Below are 18487 nucleotides of genomic sequence, written 5' to 3' on the forward strand. Positions count from 1 at the left end.
AAAGCAGTAATGTAATTTCCCCACAGTGCCTTCAGGTTGATGGGATATTTGGTTTGGTCAGATATAATCTCTGCTGTTTGAATTACTCTGGAGGGTTAAAGTGAAAATTTACTTACAGCAATAATTACAGAAAAAATTACAATAATTAAAATGTTACGTGGGCTAAATTAGGAAAAAATGACATTTAATCTCACAACCAGCAGTTTAACTTGACAGAAAGACTGGAGAAGACAGAGCTAGTCACCATGATCCAGGTTAATCAGTTTTAACACCTTTTAAAAGTTAAATTAACATCATGTAATGTGTTAATTTGATTGCTTTAGAGGTGTTAGTGCAGAGTTTCTCAATCTGTTTGGCTAGACCAACTTGCTAGGTGAATGCATGCAGTACAAGCCATCTAGTATGATCTCTTAAATGATGTCCGTTAGACTGATTGGAAAAGTATGTATTTAAATGGACTGGCACTGTATATTCACACTTTGATGGATGCTTCAAGGGCAACTTCGGGTTCGGTATCTTACCCAAGGATGCTTCGATCTGCAGACTGGTGGACCTGAGGAGTAGTACTACATGTCAACAGTTGGATATATTCAAACAAAACACGTGTATTAGTCATTTGTTTCTACTGTCTGGAAAGATCAGCGCACGCAATCCTGAACGAGATATAGAAGGATATCTGAGGTAAATGGGTCAGTTTGATTTGCAATTATAAAGTGTGTGTAATCACAAATGTTGCACATTTACTGTTCTTTAGGATTCATATTTAGGAAAATGTAGAATAACTATAAAATTGTGTGTATATTTTTGTAAACCAGCAGATTAAATCACATCAGAAGGATGGAAACTATAGATCAGATGCTGCCCATCATCTGACACCCAACACAGAGACAGCATAGGCAGATGGGTCAGGAAAGAGTTAACCATTAGCAGCTGTGCCATGCTACAGTCTTGGATGCTCACCTGGTTAGTGATTGGAGTGTGGGATAGCAGTGTAGGACCAGTCCTAAAACTACCAGGCTCTAAAACGTAATCTGAGACTTGGAAACTGCTACCTCTGAGATGTTCTACCAATATTTAACGAACATGTATGATTTAGACTGGGGGCCAGAGGCCTGTACCAGAACTGGACTCGAGTGCAGGATGAAGTGCGGAGGCAGAACAGTTGAACTAAGAAGCTTTTATTTACAACGACACAGAGCAGACAAGGAGAACCAAACCTAGAACCTTGGCGTTACATGACACATAATATAATACAAAACCTAGAAACTTGACTTGATACACAATACAATATAAGGTAGAGAATTCTAGCGTGGCAGCCCGAGGTACATTACATAAGCGGTGACTGGTTGCATGGTGCTCGCGGCGTGCAGAGAGAGAGAGAACAGGTGTTAGTGGGTGAATGGGTTGGACCAGAGATTCTAGTGAATACTGAGATGGAGTGGCTCATTTGGACAGGAGGACACTGAGGCTTGGAGGGGGAGGCAGAGGTCCGAGTGACTGGCAGAGGAGTGTTAAGAAGGTCTGACCTGAGATTTCCAGAACTCTGCGTGGGTGGTGGTGGCAGGAGGGCAGGCAGGTTAGTGTGCTAGGTAATACTCCCTGGAATGCAGCTGAAAATCTTTTGGGGGTTTGTAACCAGAGTCCAAAAGGTGACTCTTAGTAGTGGTGTCGTGGTGTAGTGGACTGATGGAGCTAGGAGCAAGGAAAACAAGGTAAGCATACAAGAACTTGGATCTTGAGCTGGAGTTTGAGCCTGTTACCAGCTTAGGTGGGTTGACGAACTGGCGGTGAGGTGAAAGGGAAGCTGGCCATAAATACCCTCCGTTGATTGCCAAGAATTAACTCCAGGTGCGTTGTCCGGGTGAGACCACAACACAGTCTGGATGTTAGAAACAAACCAAAGCCCCAGGCACACAGGCTGTAGAGGCCCATCTGGTACCTCATTGGCAATCCAGACTCCTGGGGCTTGAGGATACCTCACTATACTCATACACCTGAATAGCTTTAAATCAGATCTGTCCAGTAGTTGGACATTACTGTAAGTCCTTGTCTTTTGTCCAAAGAACTGTGTGCTCAGAAACAACACATACAGGGCATTCTTGTTACCTGAGTAGGCAGGTGGGCCCATCTGAGGATAGTGTAACTAACTGTGGACCCTTGCTGCACCCTTGCCTAAACCAAACGTGTTTTACAGTAGTAAATGTTGTGAGCTGCATATGGGGACTTAGTCTCCAGATATTTTATTTAGTTAAAATGTGATTATTATATATATATTTTTTAGTAAGTATGTTCAGGGAAAGGTATACTTTCTTGGCTAATGCAGCTTTAAAACATAGATTACTTTCATTTAACCTGTCACCTCCTTACCTTTAGAGAAGTAAAATGAGTGAACGCTTCTGTGAACAAAAGCCTCGGCTCAGTCACATCGATACTGAATACAAAACCCTGCTGTTGCATCATGTGAAAAAAAGGGAAAAAGAAAAGAAAATTCAACCTGTTAGATGCTGACAACACCTGTTTTATGAGAAGTATACACCTTTAATCTTGTTTTTAGGCACATGCGTGAAGCCTTGAGTCCCAGGAATACGGTGCCGTAGTCTGCCAAGTGAATTTGTAAAACACCATCAAAGAAGAGGATGAGGTGAAAGAAACACTGGGGATTGTGTTCCCACCAGCAGAGAGATAAAACAAGTCATGGAGCCAGGTGTGGATAGAAGGAGTAAAAGACAGAGAGATGGCAACGAGGAGAGAAGAGAAAGGAAGAAAAGAAGCATAGACAGCCAGTCTCCCTGGTGCATTCTGGGAGTTGAACCTGGCAGGAGAAATTAGCGGCGTTCGCACTAAGTGAAAAGGATAATCCCTCTCTGACGGAGAGGGAGAGGAAGGGAGGGGGGGAGAGCCGTGCAGTGCAGCAATGATCCCTCCTGTGTTCCTCTGATTTTAGGTTCCAGGTTCATTTGTTAAGAGGATAAGCCCTTCTTCTGTATGCAAACCTCAGAGGCGAGAGGTTTGCTGTCACTCCTATGCCAAGACGATGCTGATTTGAGGATGCCGTGATACTGGCTGCAGGCCCGGGCAAGAAATTCACTGGAGCTGAGCGTGGCTACAGGTGGGGTGAGATCCCCAACAAAATATGACTTCATGGTAACTCAGAGCTAACAAGAAGGATGGAGCAGTTCCTTCCCAGGTAGCAACAAATGTTTGGCTTAGATGTGGCACGCATTTCCTCACCAATTTGAATCCCATGCCATAAAACAAAATTCTCCACTGATTTGGACCACTGCCTGCTATTTTGATTTTCAAAAATTTTGGTTGTGGGATCGATAAAGTATCTCTCTGTCTAATTTGCAAAATGAATGAAGTGCTAACATAGCGCTTTAGTTCTACTACTAAAGTGTAGAAACCATATTTAGCAATGGAACCAAACTCCTTAGCTTGAATCATGTGCTTCGCTGACACCAGTCATTTTAGGAGTAATGTTTGTCGAGGAAGGAACTATCTTTGTTAAGTGACGGCTGTGTGCAGACAGGAATAGGACCCAAGGTGCAGACTCCAGAGACAAACTTAAACCGAAACAGCTTTAATGTTGAACTCAAACATAACTGAAAAAAATCCAACTAAACTAACACCGGCAGACTGACAAAACACACAGCAAAATAAACGGTCGATCGCAACACGGACACAGAGAAACACAGGGCTTAAATACACAGAGGGAGCAATCAGGGAATGAGTAACAGGAGGGAAACACAGCTGGGGCAAATCAGGCCTAACGAGACAAAGGAAGCAAAACCAGACACATTAACATGAGACATGGACTTTCAAAGTAAAACAGGAAACATAACAGAGACTGAACAAAAGACACAGACTCACATGCAGTCACTACAACAGAGGGAACAGAGACGTGGGACCAGGGCAGACAGGGGAGACAGCAACTAAGGATTACACAGACAGAAAACCAGAACACTAAAACTCTAACCAAACCCCACCCAGAGAACCTTAACTAAGAATGATCCTAAAACCCGTAAAGCAAAGCTAGAATATAATGAAATAACAAAATCAAAGAACCAAAAACACAAAACACTGGGTCGACGACCCAGGGACCCTAACAATCTTCCCTTAAAAACATTGTATCTCATTGAATTTTCATCCAATTTTCAAATATCCTTTGAGTTTTCCCCCTTTGAGTTGACTTCCACGTCAATTGGTTCTTGGCAGACATGGAAAGCAATGAAGTGCATATACTTACTGTACTTAAGTAGAATTTTCAGCTATCTGCACCTTTGTTGAGTATTTTCTGATTTATTTTTTTTGGCAAATTTTTACTGCTACTTCTTGAATTTGAACACAGACACAGACTTTTCTATTTCTACTTCTTACTCTTCCAGTTCTGCTCAGAAGAGTGGTCAAATACGGCACTTTTGATGTCTACCAAAAGTATCTGTCTGAGGTACAACTTGCTAGGGGACATTTAACCAAATATTAATGGAGGTTTATGCATATGTTTGAACCTATGTATACCTTTGACCCCGTATAGAATAGAGAAAATTCATCTACCCAATTCTTGTTTTTTAATGTCATTCTAGATGCGTGCTGTGCCATCATCCACCCTGGAAAAAGACTTTATTAAAAACCCCAAGTTACCATGACATTCATACCCATGATGAGTGTGAACTTTACCCGACAACTGTATGTCTTTCTCTTGTTTTTACACAATTAACTGGAGGTAGATTTTCAGATCTGTCAAAGACGTGTCGACAAACAAGGAAATACACCCCGAGGATTTTAATTAACTAAACTATAGAAATATTATACTTTTGCTTAAAACTCAAATGCTTAACAGTGAATATTAAACAGTGTTGTTGATTGAAATGCCCATCCCTACTGAGTATAGGTTGAATTGGAAGAAATCCCTGCAAATCCCTTAGTTTATCTCCAAAAAAAGTTAGGCAAAAAGGGAACACAGTAGCTCACTTTTTGTCCTTTAAATTAACTAAGCTAAAAGCAGCTCACAAACGCTGTACATGTTTTTTTTTCCTTGTGTATCTCCTGAAATCTGTATTCACCTAACCGTAGGACTGATCTTAAATCACTTCCATCTCCGTGTAATCTTCTTTATTCTCCACAAAGATGTGAAGTCACCAAACAAAGGCGAGCATCAAAAGAAGCATATTGGGAGCGACTGTGTTCAAAAGGATTCATATACAGGAAGATGAGCATCAGTAAGATGCACAAGGCCACCAGCTGTTCTTTGCCTCTGTAAATGCCCAAAAATGTCAGATTTGGACAGGCTTAAAAGATGAGGGGAAAAGCCCTCCTTTTCATGTACATCCCACTTACTCAGTGGTGATTGAATGATATCAAAGACCCAGGGACTCCTACACAGACACACGCATACTTTATAAACAGATTTCACTCTTCAAAAGTGTTTTTCACTGGATAGCACACAAGATATGGGAAACCACTGTATAAATTATATGACAAGAGAGAAGCACTAATGAAAAATGAATGCACTGCTTGGCAAACACAATCTATTGAAACTGAAAGAGCGTATCAATTGCATAAATATGTTTCCCTACATTGTTTTTTTTTTTATTCTGTTAAGAAAGTAATGACACCAGAAGCAGCGCAGCTAAGTATCTCAGGATGTGTTTGTATCCATGTCTGCTCTTGATCACCGCCACATCGGTTCTGTACTCGCAGAAAGTTTGTTAAATGTGCTTATCCACCCAGATGGAACAATTATTCAGTGGAAATTGTGTTGACATAACAAATGATTATGAAAGCAGTTACACTTCGTTCCCCTCAACTTCAAATTTATGGTCCGAATGCCCGCCCGATGGGAGAGATGTTTACTCTGTATCAAAGCCTGCACGTCATCTCCACTCGTGTGAAATGGCGAGTGAGTGAAATAAGTTTTTAATGGATGAGACGAAACTGCTTCATCACTGAGAGTGACCACCTGGTTTTCTTTTCTTTTAGCAGGAAGTTCAAACTTATACGAAGCACATTAGCAAACAGTGACTTATGCATGGTTTTCTATTAGCATACCACATATTATAAAAGATAACACATACACATTTGGGAACAATCTGAGCCCAGGCTCAGTTAGTTTGGCCAAATGTGACCCAAGATTTTCAGTACTTGGGTTACGCCACATGTGGATGAGAGCTATATAAGATGGAGGTGTGGAAATGAAGAATGAGACTCTAAGAGATCCACAGATGTGGATGTGGGCCACATTTCTGCCAAACATTTAATATTATATCTAGGCTAGCAGATCTGGGGTAATGCTAGATGTGATAGATGGAGGATTATGCATCAATATGGAAAAGGGGTTTTAAAATGCTCTAATAGTACTAATAGTAGTATAGATGCCTTAAATTATAAATACAGTAGTATGAAGATAGTCTAGAGATGTGAACTAAAAGATTTTTAAAACCTAAATATTAAATCTGGCTTGGGTATCTTAACACTAGTGTAAACATATTGCATTGCTAATGATCAAATCTATTTTGACATTTGAAGGACCCATTTGAGGTTTTAGATCTACAACTTCTTGAGTTGTTTGTTCATGCAGGGCTGCTGAGTGTATTTAAATGGTTTTCTGAGTGCACAGTGAAGCTGTGTTTGTCCCATCCACCGTTTTTTTCTCTCCCTGCAAGCACTCACCGATGAACATCCTTGGGCTAACAAGCGCCTTCGATTCATTCGGGACATGGAGAGATAAGAGAACAACCAGGTTGAGAGCTAGGAGATGCGGCGGGGGGATGGTGGGGTAAAGCGACAGAGAAAATGAGGGAAGAAAAAGAGCAGCAAGAACAAGATATTCAGACAGTCTTTGCCTTCATCATGTTGTAGGAGTAAAAGGTCTTCAGGTTCGTTCCACCTGCAAATCATTTCCTAAGGAGATCAGGATGAAACACCTTATTATGTGTTAAATGTCATGGCAGTGTCATTAACAGGCTGCTCACTTGTTTGACTGAACAATGATTCACCCGGCTGGAACGGTTCCTGGTGACACCAAAGTGTGGTGTTCATGTCACATTACCGCTGTACCTGTGAGCAGCATTCATGCTGCTGATAAGTTCCTAATGATATCATCTCTCTTCATCTGCAGGGAAGCCTCTCGCTAACAGTGTGCCAAAAGGGGATCAAACTTTTTATTTCAGCACTTTGTCACATGGTTAGAGAAAGTGAAAAGAAGATAAGGGCAAGCAGGACTTTGGATTGTTCTGTTTAAAAGTTCTGCTAAGGTTTCTGCTGTGCGGGAGGTGGGGAAAGATGATTTTAATGGAAAGGCTATTGCATTATGACTACTCCATAACAGCCACAACATATTTCTACTACTCTTTTTGTAACAAATACATTTTTGTAGAAACTATATTTTAAGATAATATAGTTAACAGATAGATAACTTAGTATTATGTCTCACCTCAACATAATAAATCTAGAAATTTAAAAAATGGATATGAACAGTTATAGTTTTTGTAGTGTTTTATCCCTTTAAGCCATAAGTCACCTCAAAAACTCTGGTCACCATTCTTCTTCTTTTTTTTTGTTCTTTTTTTTATTTCTATAGCGCCAAATCACAACATAAGTCGCCTCAAGGCGCTTCATAGATACAGAGAAAAACCCAACAATCATATGACCCCCTATGAGCAAGCACTTTGGCAACAGTGGGAAGGAAAAACTCCCTTTTAACAGGAAGAAACCTCCGGCAGAACCAGGCTCAGGGAGGGGCGGCCATCTGCTGCGACCGGTTGGGGTGAGAGAAGGAAGACAGGATAAAAGACATGCTGTGGAAGAGAGACAGAGGTTAATAACAGATATGATTCAATGCAGAGAGGTCTGTTAATACATAGTGAGTGAGAAAGGTGACTGGAAAGGAAAAACTCAATGCATCATGGGAATCCCCCGGCAGCCTATGTCTATTGCAGCATAACTAAGGGAGGATTCAGGGTCACCTGAATGCATTCTGCATTGGTTAGTGAGTATAATCAGACAGGATCCAGTCTGCAGTTTTTTCCTGTCTGTTGAAGGCTGGCAGTTTGCTGTTTAGCTCAGCTGTCAATGCTGCGAGCGAAATGTCCATGTTTATCTTCTCTGGAGGAGGCTGTAATAGTTTGTGAAAGGAGTCTGATATATGTCAATGAGTTAGAGTTGTTGAGGATATCCTGAATGTTTGTGTCAGTAAGCCCTCCTATTTTTGCTGCTGTTAGCTACTATTAGCCTCTGTTAGCTGCTATTAACCTCTGTGAGTTGCTGTTAGCTGACGTGAGTGAAACTTTCTTTGAAGTGGATCTAGTATTGTTGGACTCTCACTTTTAGTGAATAAACTCTTACACCATCTGAGAATGTAATCGAACTGTTTGTCAGTGGAAAGGTTGATTTTTGTAGGAGTCTGAAAACTAATAAAATCTTGTAAGTAAAATTTTAGTTATAGAGCACCTTTCGAGACACATCACAAAGTGTTCCACAAAGAAATATGAAGGCATTTAAAACAAAACAGACAAAAAGTTAACCAAACGCAATTCCAAAAAGATGACTTTTAGTTGCTTTTTAAAAGCGACTGCTGAGTCCACAGATGTTAAACTCAGAGGAAGAGAGTTCCACAGTCTGGGGGCCACACTGGCAAAAGCTCTCTCTCTCTTAGTTCTCAGCCTCATATGCTATATAACAAGTACGCCCTGATCACATGACCTCAGGGACCTGCTGCAGCAGGTATGAGTCCTGACTTCAGTTCAGGAGACGAGGCTTGAGGTGGCACCGATGGCGTTATCTCCTTCCTTTTCATTCTTTGGTGAAGGGGGCCCTTTCTTTGATGATGAAACATAGACATGATCCTGCATGTCTTGAGTCTGAAGTTTCAGGCACTAAGGCAAACACCCCCCATGATTTCTCTTCTCCTCCTCTAACTTTGCTGTACTACATACGTATCCAGTCTCTATCCACAAACATAAAAGAAAACAAAAAAGCGATTAGGCAGAAAACAGATAACCTTTCAGGTCACTGTATTCAGGTCACATTCAATATACTGTTGCTTGCTTCTGTGTATTTTTATTGGATTAATTATATATTTATAAGATCGCATCAATTTGTTGGAAGACATAATTACATGATGTATATTTACAAGCACAACATGCTTTTTTCTCTCTATCAAATACCCTCAAAAAATGACTGACTCTACGTTTAACTATATAAAAAGGTGTACAAGAAATCACAAACCACTTCCAGTGTCCAGTTTGGGAGGATTACCTGTAAATAAAAGCAGAGAAAGACTGCAGAGGAGTAGGCAGCTCCTTTCAACATAAGCCCCAACAACCACTACCCAAAGGATCATTAGGGGGTCCATTGTTCCTCGTGGGGGGACAATCCCACATGGCTTTACTCTGGGACTCTCCACCATTTGACTCCAGAACTGAAGAAGCTTCTCAGTTGAGAGGTGAAACATCTTCAAGCAACTTAAAGAGCAACTTAAAGAAGTCCAGATGCTTTTCTCTCTAAGCTCCTTAGGCTACGATGACCTGGATGACTGAGAACCTTCACAGACATACCACTACCCAGATAATTTGGCAGTTTGTACATTGCCTGAATTAAAGTTTATGGCCTGAGAATATACTAGTACTTATACTTGTGTATTTCTGTGCTACTTGAGCACTCATTCACCCAATCAGCTTTTTCTCATCCTAATAACCTTTTAACCCAACATTCACACACTTGCACTCGAACTGATACAGTAGGTACAACTTGGGGTTCAATGTCTTGCCCAAGGATACCTTGAGAATTAGTCTGGAGGAACCAGCGATCGAACCTCCAACCTGGACGATGTGCTCTACTTCCTGAACCACAGCCACCCCTTACTGCCCTGTGCTACCACTGAATACTTCAACATTTTTATTGGCTTTAATGGATTTTACCCACCAGCAGATTTCTCAGTCCTGGGTCAACTTTGACTTATGATTTTACACTGTCCACTAACTATGATGCACTTTGATTTATAAATCAAATTAAAGACCGCAGTTGTGTTTTTTGCAGTTGAGTGACTGTAATTTGAATGGCCATTCATGACAAATCATCATATCAACAAAAAGTGCGGTATTACCTAGTCATCTGTTTGCCCAGATGTCCATCAGAAGCACAGATTGTTGTTGGTGGGCTCAGTTTTAATCAAGAATACTGTACAAATCAAATTTTTATGCAGTGCATGAGGACACAAGAACATGATTTACATATGAATTGCATAAAAATTATGTGTTAAATGTCATGGCAGTGTTTTTGCATTCAGCCATCTTCTTCTGCTTAAACAGTTCAGGGCCATGGCGGTGCTGGGGCCTATTCCAGCTGTCATAGGTACCAACAGAGATGGGCAGTAACGCGTTACTTGTAACGCGTTACTGTAATCTGATGACTTTTTTCAGGTAACGAGTAAAGTAAGGGATTACTATTGCAAAAACAGTAATTAGATTACCGTTACTTTCCCGTAGGAACGCTGCGTTACTGCGTTAATAAAACCGTGATTTTTTTGCGAGAATGTCTCATGACAGTGACGTAAGCAAGTGCGACGTTCGTGACAACAGCTGGGTGCAGATCAACAATGGATCATATATCGAATGCAGGAGAGAGTATGTGCATGCAACGTTTAAAGCGTGGAAGTACTGACTGTTAGATTTGTATTGTTGATTGTCATTTATGCTTAGAAATATTTAACCATATATTCTTAGAGGTGTATAATCAATTGTGTAGTGATAGGTTGTGTGATCTTTAACAGGCTGCAAAGGCTTGGTGTGTATTCCACACTAGAATGCACACCTACATCCTGGGAGCATGGGGAGAGGTCGTACCTTGTTTCATTGTTTTACGGTAGGATTAACGTAGTTGCGTCTGTTCTAGTCTAAGTGCTTTTGTTTATAAATGAACTGCTGTACTTCCTCACCGTGTTATCTATCTAGGATGAACCATCTAGGGTGAGGGGGAGGCTACCCTCTTCCTGACCAAGGATGTTTGACCCTTTGATCAGCAGTCCACACACACACACACACACACACACACACACACACACACACACACACACACACACACACACACACACACAGGCAAGGTACTCTTTGTGTGTATGTAGACGTCATATGTTAATGAACTTATGCATATTCATGTAACCTCAATAAAAGAACAGTGGTACGGGAGAACGGACGAGAGCAACTGGGGTCAAGCAAAGGAACGGTGCCTGTCCGGTTCTCTCCCGTGCACGAGAAACATGAAGAAGCTTGCCTACTTGTGTCTTGCTTTGCAGTGTAATTATATTGTCTTCAACGTTCCAGCGGATGGGTTCAAGCTACAAACCTATCACTGACCTTACTTTGAGTTTGATTCCATAAAAAGTGACAAAAACATTAGTGTCCGTTGTGCGTGGGAAAAGCGAAAAAAAACCCCCCCTAAACTTCCAAGCAAGCACCAAGTGTGCTGAGAAACTCGCGGATTCTTCAACTGACCGCCGCGGCACACCTGCACCAGGGTAAACCTCCGCCTACGCTACTCCTGCTTTACAGGTGAAAATAGAGCAAAAGGACCGCTAGTCTTTGATGTTATTTATTTTCTGCTGTGTTTTACTTGCATCTATTTGAAAGACTGAGTGTAAACAAAAAAAAAATTAATATTTTATGTGCTGGAATGTGCAGAAAATAAGTTTAAATGTTAAGCAAATTTCTTCCAGTCAGAGAATGTTGCATATAATTTAATTTTTGCTTGATGCATAAAGTTAAAATATTAAAACTAATAAAACAAGTTTTAAAAAGGGACTTTTCCATTTGATTACATTTTGTATGATAGATTATGCAGAAAAAGTAGAATTGGACTGAAAGATCTATCGCTTTATCACCTATTCAGGTTGTAAATTGTGTTTTTAAAAAGTAACTAAGTAACTAAGTAATTAATTACTTTTGAAAATAAGTAATCAGTAAAGTAACTGGATTACTTTTTTGGGGAAGTAATCGGTAATTAGTTACTGATTACTTTTTTCAAGTAACTTGACCAACACTGGGTACCAACCTGCCTATCTGTCATAGGTACCCTCTCTGGTCATCCACTTAACCCTTTACAGCCGATCGGAGCGGGCACGCTCTGTTTTGCGTAACTATTTTTAAATCCCAGTAGCACTGCAACCACGTAAGCTAGCGCAAAAATTTTTTTTGCATATGAAACCGGAGGAGTTGTACTTACATCTTATGCCATCAGCTTGTCCTAGGTCACGGTTTCCTTCCACATAAAGCTTTGCAAAAACTGCATAAAAAGCGCTTGCAGGAACAAAAACATAATATTCCAGAAACACGCTGTGCCGTTCCGATCAGCTGTTCATAACACTTCCTACGTTGGAATAGACGTCAGCGCGAACTTTTGCATTTCCGCCATTACCTGCCCGAAACCGGAAGTGACGTCATTTTCGCGGAAATGTAGTCTTTTTTACTATCAGGGCCTCAGAGCCTATACTCGTCTTTTTTAAAGTTATCTTTGACTTTATGACTTTCTGTGTCGTTTCTGGGATGCTTAGGACTCATATTGGACTGCTGGAAATAGTTTATTTTGATGCATATGCTGCTTTTTTGCAAATTTGCAGTATAATATTTATTTTCGTTTTTCCTGCAGTGTATAAAAATTGGTGTATTTCAAAAATAAAACTATGAAGACACTCAAAATAAATTTCCTGTGGTAGGAAACTATTTTGTGCAACTTTTTTGTATTTACAGTTTTGAGGGATAAGCCTCTTAAATTTCTCTAACTACAAATATATGTTAAAAAAGCAAAAACGATTTTCAATTTTTTTGTAGTTTATTGCACTTTTTTGCAATTTATGTAATTACTATGCACTTAATGAATAGATATTATTAAAATCTGGGCTATAATTGTTGTATTGATGTATAGCAACTTGAAATGCTCCCAAAAATGGCTCCACAGCAGGTAAAAATATAATATAATATAATATTGGTACCTTGGTGTTCATCTGAACAATAGACTGGACTGGACTCATAACTCAGACGCCCTCTACAGAAAAGGGCAGAGCAGGCTGTACCTGCTGCGGAGACTCAGGTCGTTTGGGGTGGAGGGCCCACTCCTGAAGACCTTCTATGACTCTGTGGTGGCTTCTGCTATCTTTTATGGTGTGGTCTGCTGGGGCGGCAGCATCTCTGCTGGGGACAGGAAGAGACTGAACAGGGTGATCCGAAGGGCCAGCTCTGTTCTAGGATGCCCTCTGGACCCAGTGGAGGTGGTGAGTGACAGGAGAATGGCGGCTAAGCTGTCATCCCTGTTGGACAACGTCTCCCACCCCATGCAGCAGACTGTGACAGCACTGAGCAGCTCCTTCAGTGGGAGACTGCGGCACCCACAGTGTGGGACGGAGAGATTTCGCAGGTCTTTCCTCCCCACTGCTGTCAGACTCCACAACAAAGACTTTAACTGAACAAACACACACATCCACACATGTGCAATAACACTAAGTGCAATAATCTTTTCTGGCATCGTTGTATTTTTACTCAGTTGTATATAGCATTCGTATTCTATTTTTATCTTATTGTATATTTTTATTCTATTTTATTCTACTGTATATAGTATTTTATTTTATTTTATTCTATTCTGTACAGTTGTGTACTGTATTTATTCTTATTGTATTCTAATTTTTGCGTCATAACTTTTGCACTGTCCACTTCCTGCTGTGACAAAACAAATTTCCCACGTGTGGGACTAATAAAGGTTATCTTATCTTATCTTATCTTATCTTATAAGCTCTGGCGGACTTGGTTCTATGGTAGGTCTTAAAGGGTTAATTACCATTGCCCCTCTTTTTGATATTTCTTTGGCTAAAGCCACTGTTCCAACTGTGTTTGCTGGGTTTGTAGGTGTGAAGTGACCCAACACAACAACATATCGCCACAAAGCTAGGCAATGCCTTTGTCTTCAGGTGATTTGAAATGGTGACATTTTATGTTAATCATATTTGACTTTGTTTCTTATATTGCCAGTCATATGTTCGAGGGAAAATAAGTCTTTGTTTGGGTTTGTACTGTTAATTACTATGCAGAGTTGCATAAATGACTGACATTTAAGGTGTGTATTTTATACAAACCAATACCACAAAGCTTGAAAGGAATTCAGGTTCCCCTAATAATCTTCCTGCAAAGTTTAAGTCAGATTTGACAGTGTGGTTTCCGTTGGAACTGACATGTCGTTAATTATTTTGACAAAACACATGGACAAAATTCACAATTAGTTTTTTTTCAAAAACAAATGATAAAAAAAACTTTCCCTGATCTCTGAAGCATTTATTAAAGATTATTTATCCAGTTATTTATGTTAAATAGGCCATTTATCATACTTTCTAAACAGATCTTTAGTTCAAAATTTAGTATAGAGAGCTGGTTCTTGAACCAGGTCAAAACTGGACCAAATCTCACCATGAAGGCACCAAATATGAACATGTTACGCAACTTGTATGATGTTAAAACATGCCTGAAGTTTTTCAAAGATGCTGTTCTGTTGTAACACATCAGGAAGTTGTAGACAGTCTTCTCCAGACATTTTACTATAAAAGGTAACTTTGAGAGTCCTCTGTAATGAGTTCATGTTTTTCTGAGTGGTTGCAAACAGGCTTTAAGTATTCTGGGACACATCCAGAGCACAGATTACTGTTAACTCCCACTAAAGATCAGTGACATCAGGGAGGTCACTGATAAAACATAGACAACTCAGTGCCATAGACATGATCCTGCATGATGATCCTGCTGGTGCCACATTAAGCATATATAAACATCCCTAAATCAATAATTATAGCCCAATAAAATGATGTATATGATTAGAAAAAGTGTAAGATTACATGAGTACATTTACTTTAACTACTTTAAATATATATGTATTCAAGCTGTGAACTATTACTCAAAAAGAATTATAATTTTGCACTTTGCTATCCAAACTATCCATCACAAGCTTATGGAGCTCCACTTCCCACATAATAAATCTGCAACAGGATGCAGGGCTGCAAATGAGCACACTTATGAACATTTTAATGATTCAATATTCTGATTTCCTGTGGTCCCCCATGGCTCCCCATTTAAAAAAAATCTCCCAAAATGCCCCTTAGTGATATCCAACACTTCACAGAGAAAATTTGGAGGTATAGCTCATATTAACAGCCCGATGAGTGCTTTAGTCGTGCCACAGTACTTAAAAGCTCGTCCATAGTTGCATTAAAGAAGAGAAAATGATATTGCTGGGGCAGGGCATCAATAAAAGAATCAGGAACTACTATTTAGGATTTCAAGTCATTAATTTTATGCTTAGAAAAGTTTAGAAATTTTAGAATTCCTCAGTCAACCACATAATCTTATTAAAACTTACAGGATTTAAAAGATGGTCCACTGTGTAAAAAAAGGCTCTGGGGCTGTGCTCATTAGTGTGAATTAGAGTAGAGCAATACTTGGCCCCTGCCTTCTTAACCTGTTCAATGAAAGCAAGCATTAATGCTTGATAATGTACTTGAAGATTATAGCGGGAATCTCTTCCAACAAAATGATTAAAAGCAAAAATCTCCAATGTATTTGTTTCATCCCTTCTCGCATTTATGTGGACTGGAATTAATTTGTGCTACACCTTGTTAGAGCATGCAAAACCTGATCCTTCCATAATGCCACACACCCATCAACAAAAGGAAATTAAATCCTTTGTAAATATCAAACTAAGACCTCCCAGTCACAACAAGGACTTTCCTTGATGGCTGTCTCACAAGCATAAGCTATCAAACGAGGCGGGCTGCTTGTTTGGGGGTGGGGTGGGGGGGTTGAAAGGAGGGACTAGGATGAGAGCCAATTTTTCTTAGTGTCAGCGATAAAAATCCATCTGATTGAAATTGCGGGCCATTATGATATGAGAAGTAGAGTGCTAGAGAGATGGGTAGAGACGGGGGAGAACGAGAGAGTGGCTGCACAATTGCTGAGCTGCTCCTTTCTTTTCATTTCCAGATGAAAGCTAATTACGCGGTGTGGCGAGAAGACAGGGCGGCGTGCGCGTCGCAGGAAACGGGGAGCCGAGGTGGTTAATTGGGGTATGTGATTACACAGGGCTGTAGTTAGAGAGAATTAGGCAACAACACACTCGGCAGCACAGCTCATCATGGCGAGAGTGAGAGGAGCGGGCGATGACGCTGATATCCTCCGCACTCACCTTGCCCTCAGCAGACACTCCATGAGGCCTGCAGACTGAGATTTGATTTTTAGATTTAAAAGAAGCCTGTTGGTTATAAAAATTTACTCTTTCGCTTCCATTTTTGGCACGCTGCACTTCTTAGAGGTCATTTGGCAGGGAAAAATCATAAACAGCTTTCTGCATATTTGATGTCTGTAGCTGCTCATGTCTCATGTTAACATTAGTGCAAAAGTATTAAACAAGAAAGCACATACAACAGGTTTACTGTATTCTGTATGAACAGGACAATATGATATGATTGACCATTAAGGTTGTCTGGTAAAATATAAACAGGTTCAACAGTTGACAAACACCTGCAAGGCATGTCAGCAACTCAGTGCCTTTAGGAATTTAGACATGATCAAAGTGACCTGCTGAAGTTTGTAGCGAGCATCAGAATGTGGAAAAATGATGACTTAAATGAAATTGATAGTTAGTATGGTTGCTTGTGCTAGACGGGCTGGTCTAAGTATTTCAGAAACGGCTGATCTACTGGGATTTTTCCACACAAGCAACATTTACAGAAAACTTTCTGAAAAAGTCCAGTAAGCAGCAATTCTCCGGGTGAGGGTGGCAAAACTACTTTGAATTGACAGAACGGCAACTGCAGCTCAAATAACGACTCATTACAACCAAGGTATGGAGAAGAGCATCATGGCAGCAGCAGAAGACCACACCGCTGCCACTCCTAAGACCATGAAGCTGAGGCTGCAGTTCACACAGACTCATCAGAACTGGACAACAGAAGATTGGAGAAATGTTGCCTGTTTGATGAGTCTTCATTTCTGCTGCAACATTCAAATGGCAAAGTCAAAATTTGGTGTAAAAGACATGAAAACATCATCCTGCCTTGTATCAACAATTCAGGCTAGTGCTGGTAGTGTAATGGTGTGAGACACTTTTTGACACACTTAGAGCCCTTTAGCAACAGGGTTTAGTTTAACAAAGACTAATTGAGTATTGTTATTGACCATGTCCATCCCTTATGACCACAGTGTACCATCTTCTGTTGGCTGCTTCCAGCAGGATAACACACCATGTCACAAAACTCAAATAATCTCAAACTGATTTCTTGAACATAACAATGAGTTCACTGTAATGGCCTCCACAGTCACCAGATCTCAATCCAAAAGAACACCTTTGGGATGCGCAGCTTATAAATCTGTAGTAACTGTGTGATGCTGTCATGTCATTATGGACCAAATCTCTCAGGAATGTTTCCAGCAACTTCTTGAATTATTGCCATGGAAGATCAGGAGACAAAAAGGGGACTTTGGTCTTGTCTTGGTCTATAGTGGTCGGGAGATTTGGAGTCAACAGTATCCATGACACACAACGTCATGCGCAAAAGCATCAGCTCTAAGAGCCGTGCTTAGAGAGTGCTTTGTAGTAATCAGAGTCGACTCCCATTGAGCGAGAGCCGGCTCCTTACTTAATTTCCTTTTGCTGCTCAGCTCTCACACAGTGGCTCAGCTATGCGCCAATCCCTCCATATTGTGGCCAATCACATGTGAGGATATAAGATAATATCATTATGTGAAAAAACAGAGAGGGTGAGAGACGCGACAGTCAAGTGGAGCGTGCGTCTGTCCTCTCAGTAAGCGAGTGAGACAGTAGACAGCGGTGCGGAGGGCTGTGTGAGTGCATCGCAAAAACATATAAATATGCCTGACACCCGTAAACGAAGCAGCATCTGGCTGCAGTTTAAAGACTTTTTTTGTCTCTGTCTCGACTTTGTCTTGTCTTGGTCTCGATACCCTTTGGTCTCGGTTTAGGCGGTCTTGACTACAAGTCTAGTATCAACCCAGTACTAGACATCTCATAGCCAGTAAGTGCATAAAGGGAAACTTGTATTCCATTAATGACTGAAAGCAAACTGGCTAAAAGTCCTAGCAGAGGATGGTTTCGATCCATCGACCTCTGGGTTATGGGCCCAGCACGCTTCCGCTGCGCCACTCTGCTGGAAATCACCCCAGATGGGACTCGAACCCACAATCCCTGGCTTAGGAGGCCAGTGCCTTATCCATTAGGCCACTGGGGCTGCACGCAATGAGACTTAACATGATGGATATTGTGTAGTGTACAGCTGGTACATCGTAGCTTTTGTATTTAAATAGCAGCTTGAGGTTCGTATCTTGCCAGCCTGTTTGGCATGAAGACTGGAGTAGCCAGGGACCAAACAACCAATCTTCTGAGTAGTAGGTGACATGTTCTACCTCCTGACCTATAGCCACAGAGCTGCAGTGTGTGATGCTATCAC

The 18487-nt window shown here is 40.7% G+C and overlaps 2 non-coding genes across 2 annotated transcripts; both read right to left on the reverse strand.

Moving 5' to 3' along the window:
* Positions 1-18117: 18117 nt before the first annotated feature.
* On the reverse strand, positions 18118-18189 carry trnam-cau (transfer RNA methionine (anticodon CAU)). The gene has a single exon. It is a non-coding gene; the product is annotated as a tRNA-Met (tRNA).
* A 6-nt stretch (positions 18190-18195) lies between these two features.
* Positions 18196-18268, reverse strand: trnar-ccu (transfer RNA arginine (anticodon CCU)). The gene has a single exon. It is a non-coding gene; the product is annotated as a tRNA-Arg (tRNA).
* Between the last annotated feature and the right edge of the window lie 219 nt (positions 18269-18487).

Source organism: Copadichromis virginalis, linkage group LG23 (genome assembly GCF_057382275.1).
Source record: "Copadichromis virginalis isolate Kocher_CV1m ecotype Utaka linkage group LG23, C_Virginalis_male_GT1.1, whole genome shotgun sequence".
NCBI lineage: Eukaryota > Metazoa > Chordata > Actinopteri > Cichliformes > Cichlidae > Copadichromis > Copadichromis virginalis.